The sequence below is a fragment of the Apus apus genome, chromosome 9, assembly GCF_020740795.1.
Source record: "Apus apus isolate bApuApu2 chromosome 9, bApuApu2.pri.cur, whole genome shotgun sequence".
Lineage (NCBI taxonomy): Eukaryota > Metazoa > Chordata > Aves > Apodiformes > Apodidae > Apus > Apus apus.
This window is the reverse complement of record NC_067290.1, coordinates 4,638,361-4,650,475: the sequence shown is the minus strand read 5'-3', so window position 1 is coordinate 4,650,475 and position 12,115 is coordinate 4,638,361.

The following is a 12,115-nucleotide window of genomic DNA, read 5'->3' as shown; positions in this document are numbered from 1 at the left end:
TATTTAAAATGTAGGCTGGTTCTAAATGCAGAAAGTGTTCAAGGCTTGGTGTTTTTTTCCTGTCTTTGTGGGCTTTTTTTCTGAAGAGAGGACAGCCTGCAGGAATCCTTTTCTTTAACTTTATAGGTAACAGATTGACTCCTGGACACTGACAATATGTGGATTTCATCCCAAACACTGCAGCACTTTGTTTCACTGCTTAATTATTCACTGCACAGGCAGGTATTTCTTTTTTATCTCTTTTCAGTCAATAAATTGAGCAGCTAATTTTGTGGACTCTAAGCATGCAAAAACATGGGTCAGTCCTCAGGATTCATAGAATCATAAGGGTTGGAAGAAGGGACCTCTGAAGATCATCGAGTCCAACCCCCATGCTGCAGCAAGAACACCTAGGGGAGCTCATCCGGGAACACATGCAGATGGGCCTCAAAACTCTCCAGAGAGGGAGACTCCACAACCTCTCTGGGCAGCCTGTCCCAGGGCTCTGCCACCCACTCAGTGAAGGAGTTTCTCCTCATGTTGAGGTGGAACTTCCTGTATTGTAGCTTGGTACCATTTCCCCTCATCCTATTACAGGGCACCACTGAAAAGAGACTGGCCCATTCTTGATATCCACCCTTCAGAGATTTATAGACATTAATAAGGTCCTCTTTCTCAGTCTTCTTTTCTCAAGACTAAACAGCTCCAGGTCTTAGCCTTTCCTTGTGTGACAAATGTTCCAATCACTTAATCATTCCCAAGTTTTAAACCAAGCCTTACTTTTGGTTGCAAGCAGGGATGAGCTGGGACAGGATCCATAAGGATTAAGTAGGAATAAGCAGTATGGGTGAAGGAGTCAGCTAGCAATGTGCCAGTAACCTACATGTTGCTTTCATACACCCAACTTATTTCTAAGACAAGCATGATCAGTTTGCAGTAAGGATCATAGCACTGTTACCTACAGTATCAGGGGCTGGATTTGATGACACCAGGAACAGAGCACACATACACCCAGATTGAGGGCATGACATTTCTGTCTCAGCCAGAAGTTTTACCTGGGTGTATTTAGAGGATCTGGACCATTTGGGCCTTCCTGATAACCATAACTCCACTGGAGCTCCTCATGACCTGCAGGTGCATGACTGACCTGAGGGGATGTGCATGTGGACAGCATGTCTTGTGTGCCTGGAGATACGGCAGTTCTGCTAAGGAGGCCATTTCCTGTCCTATGACACATGTATGTTGGGATCTACATGTCATATCTCTTAGGCCTCTCTACTTTCTGTATACACTAGAATATAAATAACATTACTGAACACTGGGGATGGGAATCAGGCTCATGTTTGTGAGCCAGCTGGTTCTCCCCACGTTTTCTCGTCTTAATTCTTACATATCCCTAACATTTTCATCTAGAATTTTTAAAGGGAGGAAGCCTAACTTGGAAATGACTGTAACATGAATGGATTTGTTGACTTAACTGACATCATTTTGACATGACAGAGCCTACTGAGGGACCAAGACCTCTTTGTGCTAACAGCAGAACAAACACAGGACTGAAAATGGAGCTGGTATCAGAGTTCTCCTGCCTTATCACACTCAGTTAATGCATTACCCACACTACAGCATTTGTTACAGGAGAGGGAAAAATCATGCATAGCAGCAGCACTGTTTCTCTACAATGTTTTGATAGCAGGTTCCTGCCCATGGCTCTTTGGAACTCAAAGCCTAGATTCAAAACAAAGAATTGAGCAAATCTGAGCCATTTAATTTACCAGCAAGGTGGGTATTTCTCTTCGTGCAGCACCAGGACAGGGAGGTTCTGATGGCTGAGAACCCTAGACCTGTCACAGCTTGTGAGCCATGCTGGCATCTCCCAGCACCCATGGGTCAACAAATACCCCAAGAGCCAAAAGGGCACCCCCTCAGAATACATGTATAGCACTGGGCTCATTAAAACAAACACATGCTTATCCTGTTTCATTCTGTGAAATAATTAACCCCTCTGAACAGTGAGAACATAACATTGCAGCCCTGTATATGTATACATAAAACCATCTGGTTTGGAGCAGCAGTATCTAATTGTCTGCATGACATTTTTTTGAACACCACTATGAATAGAAAATAGGCCTCTGGGACAGGAGTCAGCAGTTTTCAAGATCTGACATGCATCTACCAAGAGCATCAGGAGAGGTCCAGTGTCACCACCTCTCTGCTGCTTTGGCAGCCTCATGACAGCTCTGAACCAAGAAATATCTCCATGGCCTCTCTTGCAGCTATCCCTGAGCCACTCTCCTGCAACAAACTGCACAACACAAGGAACAAAAAGGGAGCTTCTACATTGTTTAATGTTTATTGTTAATTTGTACCCATAAGTACTGCTGCCCTGTTAGGGCCTTTTCATGCCATCTCCAAGGCACGCCAGTAGTGACTGCTCAGTGGTGACAGGGCAAGAACAAGTTAAGCAGAGTCTTACCTGGGCACCAGTCCAGCTTCAGGGGATCTGCTGTTGGGTGACTTGTGCCAGAGGTATTGTCCCTGTGTCCTTCTGCTGAGCTGCTCCAGGAGGAGAGAGACCCAAATCCTGCCTGGGGAGATAAACACCTCATTTTAACTCTTCCCATTTTGCATGTGCAGTGCTGGTGTTGAAGAGTCTGACCTCACATTGCCCTGTGGTCTGACAGTGGTACCAAACATGACAGTTTAAGCTTCCACTGAGCACCCAAGACAGATATGGCTGTGGAAATCCCAGATAAACCAATTCTGATTAACTCCCACCACCACCACCTTCTCAAAGGCACACGTGTGGCCAGGATAAGATTGCCAGTGCTGTGAGCTTTTGGCAGAAAGGGCTGAGATCCCTCAGTGCATGGAACTACAATTTCAGCTGTCAGGGACAGAAGTCCCTTTTGCTTCTCTGCCCCATTCCCCAAGACTTTTCCTATGTCCCAGCCCTCTCCTTGGCTCCCTCCTTCCAGCCTTGGGTCATCTACCCAAAGCTGGATTCCTGTGCCTAAAAACCAGCTCTTGACTTATGAGCAGACCTTTTTCTTTCTGCGTCCATTGAGATCTATAATAATAAGACAATGCATGAGTAATTTTTAAACCTAATTATACTTGTGTTTGCTTGGCAAAATCTTAGATATTTTGCAACCAATTTATTTGATCCAGCAGAGAGCTTCCAGGAGAAGACATGAGTGTGTGAAGCAGTGACATGGATGGCTGCTGTCGGTCTGAAATGTGGTATGAGCCTGCACTTCTCTACCCAATCCCTCCAGCAGAAGTGAATGTTTCTTGCTTTCAGGGCACATGTGCCAATGGAACAGCCTCACCCTGCAGTTGGAGGTGTCTGGAGTACCCTGCAAGCTTGGCTACAGGAGTGTCTGGTCCTCATGGCACAGCCACGAGCCCCCGGGCAGCGTGTGAGCGGCGCAGCAGTTGGAAAAATTCACACTGAGGATTTTGCAAGTGCTTTTGTTGGTTGAAACTTTGTCCTAGAGGCTGGAGTCTCCTGCAACTGTGAGAAAGGAGGCTCCTCGTCATTTATAGCTGAGGTCAGTGGAGGGCCAGAGCAAGGAAGTTTGTATTGCAGCAATTTGTACCTTATCTTCTGTAGAGATGTAAACAGAAAGTTTACGCTTCCGTTACTGAGCTCTCCTACAGCAAAAATCTTCAGTCCACAGAGGAGGAGAGGGATAGGGAATGTGTGCACATACATTTCTTGAGCACGTTTCAAGTAGCACTATTAAAGAATCTGGTGTTTCTGAAGCATTTGGAAATTAAGTCTCCCTTGCACTGGACTGGAAAAACCAATCCCTTTGCAGACTAGAGGGGTCATTCCAGGATCTCCATAGGGTCTGGATCTAACTCTCAAGTCTCATGGACTTGGGTCAACACCATCGAAGCCAAGAGTCCTTTAATGAGCTTTTGGTCACTCCCAACTGTTTCTGAAGTTATTGCCCAGGCTTTTCTCATTTTAGTCACAGTACCAGAATTTTGCATCATTTGAAAAGCTCCAAGGCAAGGGACATATGGAGTCTACAAAAGCACAGTTATTGTGCTAGCGAGCTCCAGTCCCATGCCAAGCAAATTATTCATGCACACTCTGTGGATAGGAGGCAAAAGCTTTCATGTGGTTATATGGATAAAGGGAGGAGAATTTGGGCCACTGACTCAGCCTGTCAGCAATGTTTCCCCCCTAAACACAGCCACAGAGCTGCAAAGCAGATTTCTCACAGCTCTGGCAGTGGGGCAGCACTTTCTTTGGAAAATGTGACCCCTTATTTACATGCTACTTGGGAACCAGTATCATATAAGGGAGCCAAACTCTTCCAAAACATCTGGCCTTTTGATCATAACCTTTCATGAAAGTAAGGAGTTGAACAAAAGCAGCTTAGAGATAGCATTTCAAATGAGAATCAGACAAGGTGCCCAGAACAGGAGCAATAACAAACTGCCCAAGCTGGTGGAGACATGACCCCACTATATGATCCTGCTCTCCTGCATCCAAAAGGGAACCTGACATTCAACAGGTGTTCTGCTTTCTTGGGTAGTCTCATGGAATGAGAAAGAGTTTAAGGAGATGCACTACAAAAAGGTCCTTTAAAGGCACCTACTTTTCCATTTCAGCTCCATGACCAAAGTGCTTTTTTTTTTTTCACTTCCAGCAGATTTTAATCAATTACCATTGAAGCAGCCACTGCAGAGTGTGGAGCACATTCCTGCTTCAGTCATTTTTGTGTCCACTTGGCAGCAATCCTGAACACCCAGAAAAGCAGACAGTTCTTATTTTCCTTCATTTTTACATTCCCCTTCAAAATATTTCTTATTTGGCTTTGCCACACTGCAAAAAATAATTAATACTTATGATCCTTTCATAAAGAAATTAAATTTACTCTATTATTTTAGTTAGTGGAAATAGAAAAGCCACTCAGCTGACTGTAATTTTACAATAAAGCCAAGAGTAGTTTATTTCAATCCTTGTTCCATAATAGTTATATAATTCAGACCTGGAAACAAAAGCACTAAGGTCATGGATTAGCAGTGGCTTAAAGTTGAAAATAGCCTGAGGAAGTAAGGATGACAAAGTAATTACTAGTGGGCAAATCATATGTTAATGGCTATGGGAATTATTTAGTGTATGACATTTAATCAATGTAAATGGAAGAAATGTAAAAGCAAATTCAACTGTTAAGGTCTCCATGTATATATATATACATATATCTATATATGACTAGCCTCTGTAGTTGAAACAGATCTACAGAAAATTAAATTTGAGATGACAAAATATTAAAATAAGTAATTTTGTCATAACTGAAACAGTTATTGAAATACAGAGACAGTTCTCATGAACAGTCCTTTAGAAGACTGGGTTTTTTTTTCAGTGATGTATAAAACTAAAACCTGTGCCATTCAACTGAGGGGCCAAACCATTGAAAACCACACTGCAGAAACTCATCCCTAAACACTTGCCATAATCTGCACTGTCCTAGATAAAAGAACACAGTTCAGAGGTAAATAATTGTAGCAATTCCCTTAGCTAGAGCACGGGAGGTAAATCACATCAAAGCCTTCATGTGCATCCCAAAACAAATTAGCAAAAGTCCATAATAAAACCTCTGGTGGGATCTGTCCTCACCAGTGCTGGAATTTCACAAGACATAGCAATGTTTCAGTAGGATCACCTCTTGCAAGAACCACAGCTGGGGCAAGAATTGCTGTGCCAAAGATAATTGCAGGGATTGCAAGAGTGCAAACCAGAGGAAAACTAGAAAAGGAACTCTGTGACAAGAATGCCATGCCATTTTCCCCACAACAAATAAGGGAAGCAAATTAGATTTCTAAACAAAGGCTGAACGCTTGTTTGCCAGGATAACTGCTACTGCCTGCACAGAAACCATCCCCCAGAGCCCAGGGGATGTTCAGAACAAGGAGCAGCTGAACACATCCAAGGAGAACAGCAGCAATTAACTTCTCAGTGCTTCTGTGCTAAAAAAAATGACACCTGCACACTCTTCCTTTGGGTGGAAAAAGCACACACCTGTAAAAATGCATATGAACTAGCTGGGTTATTGATCAGACCCCACCTTAACCTTCGTGTCTAGGACACCTCTTTGAAGGCAAGTGCTGTGTCTCAGTGATTGGGACTTACTGGGAGAAGTTAATCTTGGCCCTAACTCATAGCAGAGACTTTACAGAGACCATCCAGGTCTTCGTAACACTATGTTAGTAAGAGCAGAAACAATACCATGCTCTTGGGATAATGCACCTTCTTTTATACAAACATTTCATCTCAAGGTCTTAAATAGGCAATAAAACAATATTTAGCCTTCTAAGTCTTCTTTGTTTAGGTTCATAATGTACCAACCTACCTCATACATTTCACACATTCAGAACACCTAGAAACCTCTATTTATTAGTAACCCATCCCAAAGTAAATGTACCATTTGAGTCAAAGATAATCTGTTCTGAAGAGGAGTGCTAGCCAGGACCTATGGATACAGGAGGGTGAGGTGCTCTTGATTATATTTAAAACAAAAAAACAAAAAAAAAGAAAAAGGGGAAAAAACAAAACAAACCAACACACAACAAAACCCAGAGAAAGTAACAGGGTTTCTATTTCAGAAGTGAAGTTTTGCACGCCCTTATTCAAACCCAGGTTTTCTTCCTTCAGATATTGTTTGTGACCTCCAGAAAGTATCCAAAGACCTTTCCCAGTCCCAGCCTCTGGATGCCTACATCAGGATGATGATGAGACATCCATTGCATGCATCCTGTGCCCATACACACAGCACAGTATCTCAGGCTGTCCATAGAATCCTAGAATGCCAGGTTGGCAGGGACCTCAAGGATCACCTTGTCCAACCTTTCAAGGTACTACTATAGTTGATATGAGATGGTTCAGCACCCTGTTAGGCTGAGACTTAAAACTGTCCAGTGTGAGGGAATCTGCCACTTGCCTTGGGAGACTATTCCAATGTTTGACTGTCCTCATGGTGAAAAATTTACCTCTTGTGTCCAGTCAGAATCTCCCCAGGGTTTTACCTGCCCTTGTGCTGCCCCATGCAGAAGCAGCCTGATTGTTACACATATGTAGTATAACTTAAAGCCTGCTTAAGAAGCTGGTTCTGTGTGTCTTACAAGCCACATAACCTTATTTAGTGTTTCAGCTGTTTCATACATGCTTTGGTGGCTCTGGGCTGTTCCTTGGCCAGTGATGGTAGAGCCTTTGGGCTGCAGCACTCAGCTAAGGCCAGCACTGAAAGCGTTAACTCAAAGGCAGGATTATGTCCTATTTGGTTGAAGTAAAAAGAAAATAAATACAGGATTTACTGCAATTTAAGGCTTAAGATGAGATCAGATGCCTGTCATCTCCAAACACCTCTCAATAAGCAAAAAATAATCCTTCACAAAATAGATTGTGGATTTTTGGTGCAAGTGTTTCCCGAGCAAGTGGAGCCATATATTATTTCTCTGCAGAGTAGAAGGAGGTGAAGGAAAAAAAAATCAGCTGAAAACTTATCCGGGGCTTCTGGCAAGTGTGTTTTGTTCTGCTTACCAGAATCTTTCCATTTCATGAATCCCAGATGATGTGCAGGAGGATCTCTTTAAAAGGATGTGGGAAGTTAGAACTATCATCGACTAGCAAAGAGGGCAGGGATATGAAAATGGAGCAAAAGGGAGAGCAGGCTTAGAGCTCTGTCCTCACCATGCAGGAGGGAGGACTTACTCATGTTCCTGGGAGTTAGAGCTTCAGAGTCACCTGCATACAGGGTTAACTTTCTTCCCCTCTTTATTTCAAATGAGGGGAGTCAACCCGACCTTTACTTTCAGATCTGAGAGAAGCCTTGAAAATGAGAGCAGTGAAGCTGTCCAAATGCAAACACTGGCTGCAGTAGACCTATTTATAAATAGTTTAGAAGAACACCATGAACTGCAGAAGGAGGGGAATTTTCTTCCCCCTCCCAAGTTTGCTGCCTCAGTGAACACAGTGGCATGCTTGAATTTGCTCTCTTACATACCAGGAGGCCCGTAGCAGAAAATGAAGTTAAATGCACAAATAAAGGACCCGATGCAGTCAAGTGCCACCAGCTCTTGTTTTGCTGCAGGACATGGAGGGGCTGTTCTGCAAAGCAAGTCCCTGTTCCCAACACAGTCCTTCAGGCTTTGGTTAGTGATCCTGCCTCATGGGAATGGCCCTTGGACAAGGCTGCTGAGGGAAAAACATCCCAAACCAGGTCAAGTGGCAGGGAGGAAATCTGCCTGAGAGGATGGAGGGGCTGGGGACAGGCTGCCTCCGGCCCTCTCCTCCAGATCTCTCCAACCTAAAAAGGTTTTCTTTTATAGGGTTCATAAAGAACAAATAAACAAACCTCCCAACCAGACTGACTGCAATAATAAGCAACACGAAAAACTCAGAAAGAGAGAAAAATAACCCAAAACAGAGGACACCCAAACCCTCACGATTCTTATAGTAATTCAGACTGATCCTCGCACCCGACTGGGTACACACCTCTCCCTCCTGTCTAGTACTAGCACACTCCTGCTGGGCTGTTACTTTCAGTTTGGAGCCTTAGCCCTACAAGGACTTGTCTGACCAGCTGGTTAACCTTTGTTTTAAAGGACATCAAAAGTAAAAGCAAACTCTGGCCTTGTAAAGCTTCCCTGTTTGTATTTTCTTCCCCCAGTTACTGGGAAAAGTAATCCAATAGATTAAATTTCCCTTTCTGAGAAGTGTTATCTAATGGCAAACCTCTGCTGATGTCACCATGCAGATGATACAGTCACTAAAGTGCAGCTACTTGGTCAATGGAGGTGGCTCAGATGCTTGAAAAAACATTGCAGAATAAGTGTTTAATCCCTTTTCTGTCTGCCCCCCACACAAACACAGGATCAAGGCAGCTTTCTGGTCCCTGACAAAATTAGACCAGATCTCAGAGAAAGTCAGCTGGCTGTATTTTGCATCATTTCATAATTATACCCAGCTACCTGTAATTATTGACATATCTTAGCTTCTCCTATCAGCAGACATCACAGGCTGTCTTCCCCCCTATTGAATCATGCCACAAATGACACTGGAGCTTATGAGGACTGGGAGCAGAAGTCAATTAAAAGTGACATGCAGAGCAAAACAGTGCACATCTTTGACACATCTCTATTAACCAAGGCTAATCCACTCTCCCCTCTTTTGCAGGTCACTGAAAATGGGGTGAATTTTACCAATCCAGCCATTTCCAGATACCTTTATCTTCAGTTTCCTATCTCCAGGCTGCACTCTCCAGCCAGCTGCCCGAAATACCCCACTCTGTCTCATAGCAAATCACTTGGTATATGAGTTAGCTGGAAGGGACATGGAGCAAGTTGCTGGCTATGTCCATAGCAGACTTGCTCTTCTATGGTAGTTATGGCTAAGTTACTTGAATTTCTTACAGTTCTACTATTGAATTAGAGGACAATAAGAGAAGAGCAGAGATGAAGAAGAGAGAAGAGCAGAGATGAAGAAGAGAGAAGAGCAGAGATGAAGAAGAGAGAAGAGCAGAGATGAAGAAGAGAGAAGAGCAGAGATGAAGAAGAGAGAAGAGCAGAGATGAAGAAGAGAGAAGAGCAGAGATGAAGAAGAGAGAAGAGCAGAGATGAAGAAGAGAGAAGAGCAGAGATGAAGAAGAGAGAAGAGCAGAGATGAAGAGGTGGGCCCATTATCTAGGCCAGGCATGGCAGCCCCCACCCTGGGCAACCTCCTGGTGAAGAGACAGAGTCCCCAAAGCTCAAGCATGTCTCAGGTCCTCTGCAAATCAACTCCATCAGGACCTGGTAATACCCTGGGTGATGAGGGAAGGAGCCCTGAAAGTGCTTGTGCCTGCACCAAAATCCCTGACATTACTGGCAAAGCACTCACTGGATTTATTAACTTTGGATTAAGCTGATTACAGAAACAGCTGGAAAGGTGAGTGTCTTTAATTAAATGGACAATAATTTATGAATCACATTGGATGCTTCACAGTAACAAAATAAACTGTTTATTAATAATGGTTTTAGGGCTCAGTTCCTGTTTTAAGCAAAATCAATTTGAGTAAGTAGTCCCAGCTGAGCTTCTGGTGGCAGGGAATTTACTAGAAAAATTAAATGATTGCAAAAACAAAAAAGCTATTCAGAATTTACTAGTGGTCATTTGCCATCTTTAAGTTTTCGGAGGAAGACAGTGCAACGTAGCACTTGGACTTCAGGTGCTTTCATGAGCCATTAGCAACATAGTTCTCCTTTAGAGGAGAACTGAGAACTCCAGGAATTGTCATTTCTTATTTTCTTGATACTTTGAATATATTTTGTGTGTATATATATGTGTGTATACACATACAGAGTTTATATATACGCACACACACTTATTCCTAACACAAAGAAGTTTAGGAGTTTCCCTCAACAGAGAATTTGGCAGCTGGAATGATCCCTGTTCAAGCTGGCAAACCACAGAACACGCCCCATGATTAAACACCATTTCTGCTGCTGAAGAAGGATCAGTTACCTGTGATACTTCCAATTCCTTCTCTAACCATGGGTAGATGATTTAGTGTCAGACATTCAGAGGGATTTAGGTTTGCAAAGATGTGGATAGATGGGAATTTCTTTACTGCTTGGTGTCAAGGGGAGCTGGACATCTGGGAAGAGTTTTGAGAACTGCTGTGCCTGTTTCTCTCCTCATTTGTTTCAACAGATGTAGTTTTCCCTGCCTCAGTTCTTCCTATTTAGAAAACAGCAAAATTATGAATTTCTTCTCCAATCGGGAAGGATCAGGACAGTGAAGCACTCCAACAAACAAGTCCACTGAAATAAGGAGACAGAGGAAGGAAAACAAAGAAGTTCCTTTCTGTGAGGGTGGTGAGACCCTGGCCCAGGTTGCCCAGGGAACCTGTGGCTGCCCCATCCCTGGAAATGTTGAAGGGCAGGTTGGATGGGGCTTGGAGCAACCTGGGCTGATGGGAGGTGTCCCTGCCCATGCAGGGTGTTGGATCTAGATGAGCTATAAGGTCCCTTCCAACCCAAACCATACTATGATGTTGAATTTATTGCTTCTTACCTTTGCCAGACATGAATGACCTTTGAAATACTTATTATCAGAACCACTGTCCTTGTGCTAAGCAATGCTGCCTAGAGCCTATGCTTCTTCCTTCCTCCCTATACGTCAGTAAGGAAGGTACTGGAGATGTAACTCTCAGGACAGCTGCACAACACTTAATGGAAAACCCACATTTGTGTGCTTGAAACAAAAAACCCAGAGGCTGACGCACATCTCTGACACTGAACTTCAGAAAGCCTTTAACAAGAAGCCAATCTGTAAGCAACAGAAGCTGCAGAGCCTTGTTTCCTTTGGCTCCCTGGCTCAGGGTTGGGCCAGTCTCTGGGTAGCAATACACAAAGTCAAATCAGATCATCTCCTCTAGCAGGAATATTTTTCCTACGAGTAGCTTGGGGGGTCTGGAGATTTACTTGAGATTACAGGGCAACTTCTGGTCCTGACTGGGAGTGTAAACTGAATCCCTCCCCAGCTGCTTATCTTGCTATCGCTGACACATCTGTCTGTCAGATTTGGATGAAATTTAGCAACACATTCAGGTGTAGAGTCTGACTTAGAGTGTGATGGTAGAAATCTCTTTAGGAAATCTGGCTTAAAAAGACCCCAAAACTACGTAATTGTGGCTTGACTTGTCTACTTCAACTGTGTCAACTTTACTGATGACTCATGAGAAGTTACTGAAGCAAGTTCACAAGCCATCACTGGTGCACACCTTGGAAACCCTGCTGATTGTAATTACTAGGAGGATTGGTTGGAGCATTAAATGACAGCCATTTATTTGACTAATAAACACAGAACTTAAGTGTTCCTGTAGGAAACACGAGCAAATTCGATGCAAGACAAACAACCATGGAATGGTTTCCTTGTGGATGTGGTACATGCAAAGAAGTATTTGTTCTATCAGAATCCCAGCATCTTTCTAAGTAACATTTCCAAGTGAAGGACCACCAAGAAATCCAAACATAGTCCATAGTTCTCCCCAGGATACATCCTGCTGTGTTCTCTTACAGGACATTAATATGTTATCTGCTGAGAAATAAGACAGCAAGAAAAGCCAGAGAAATATAGTCT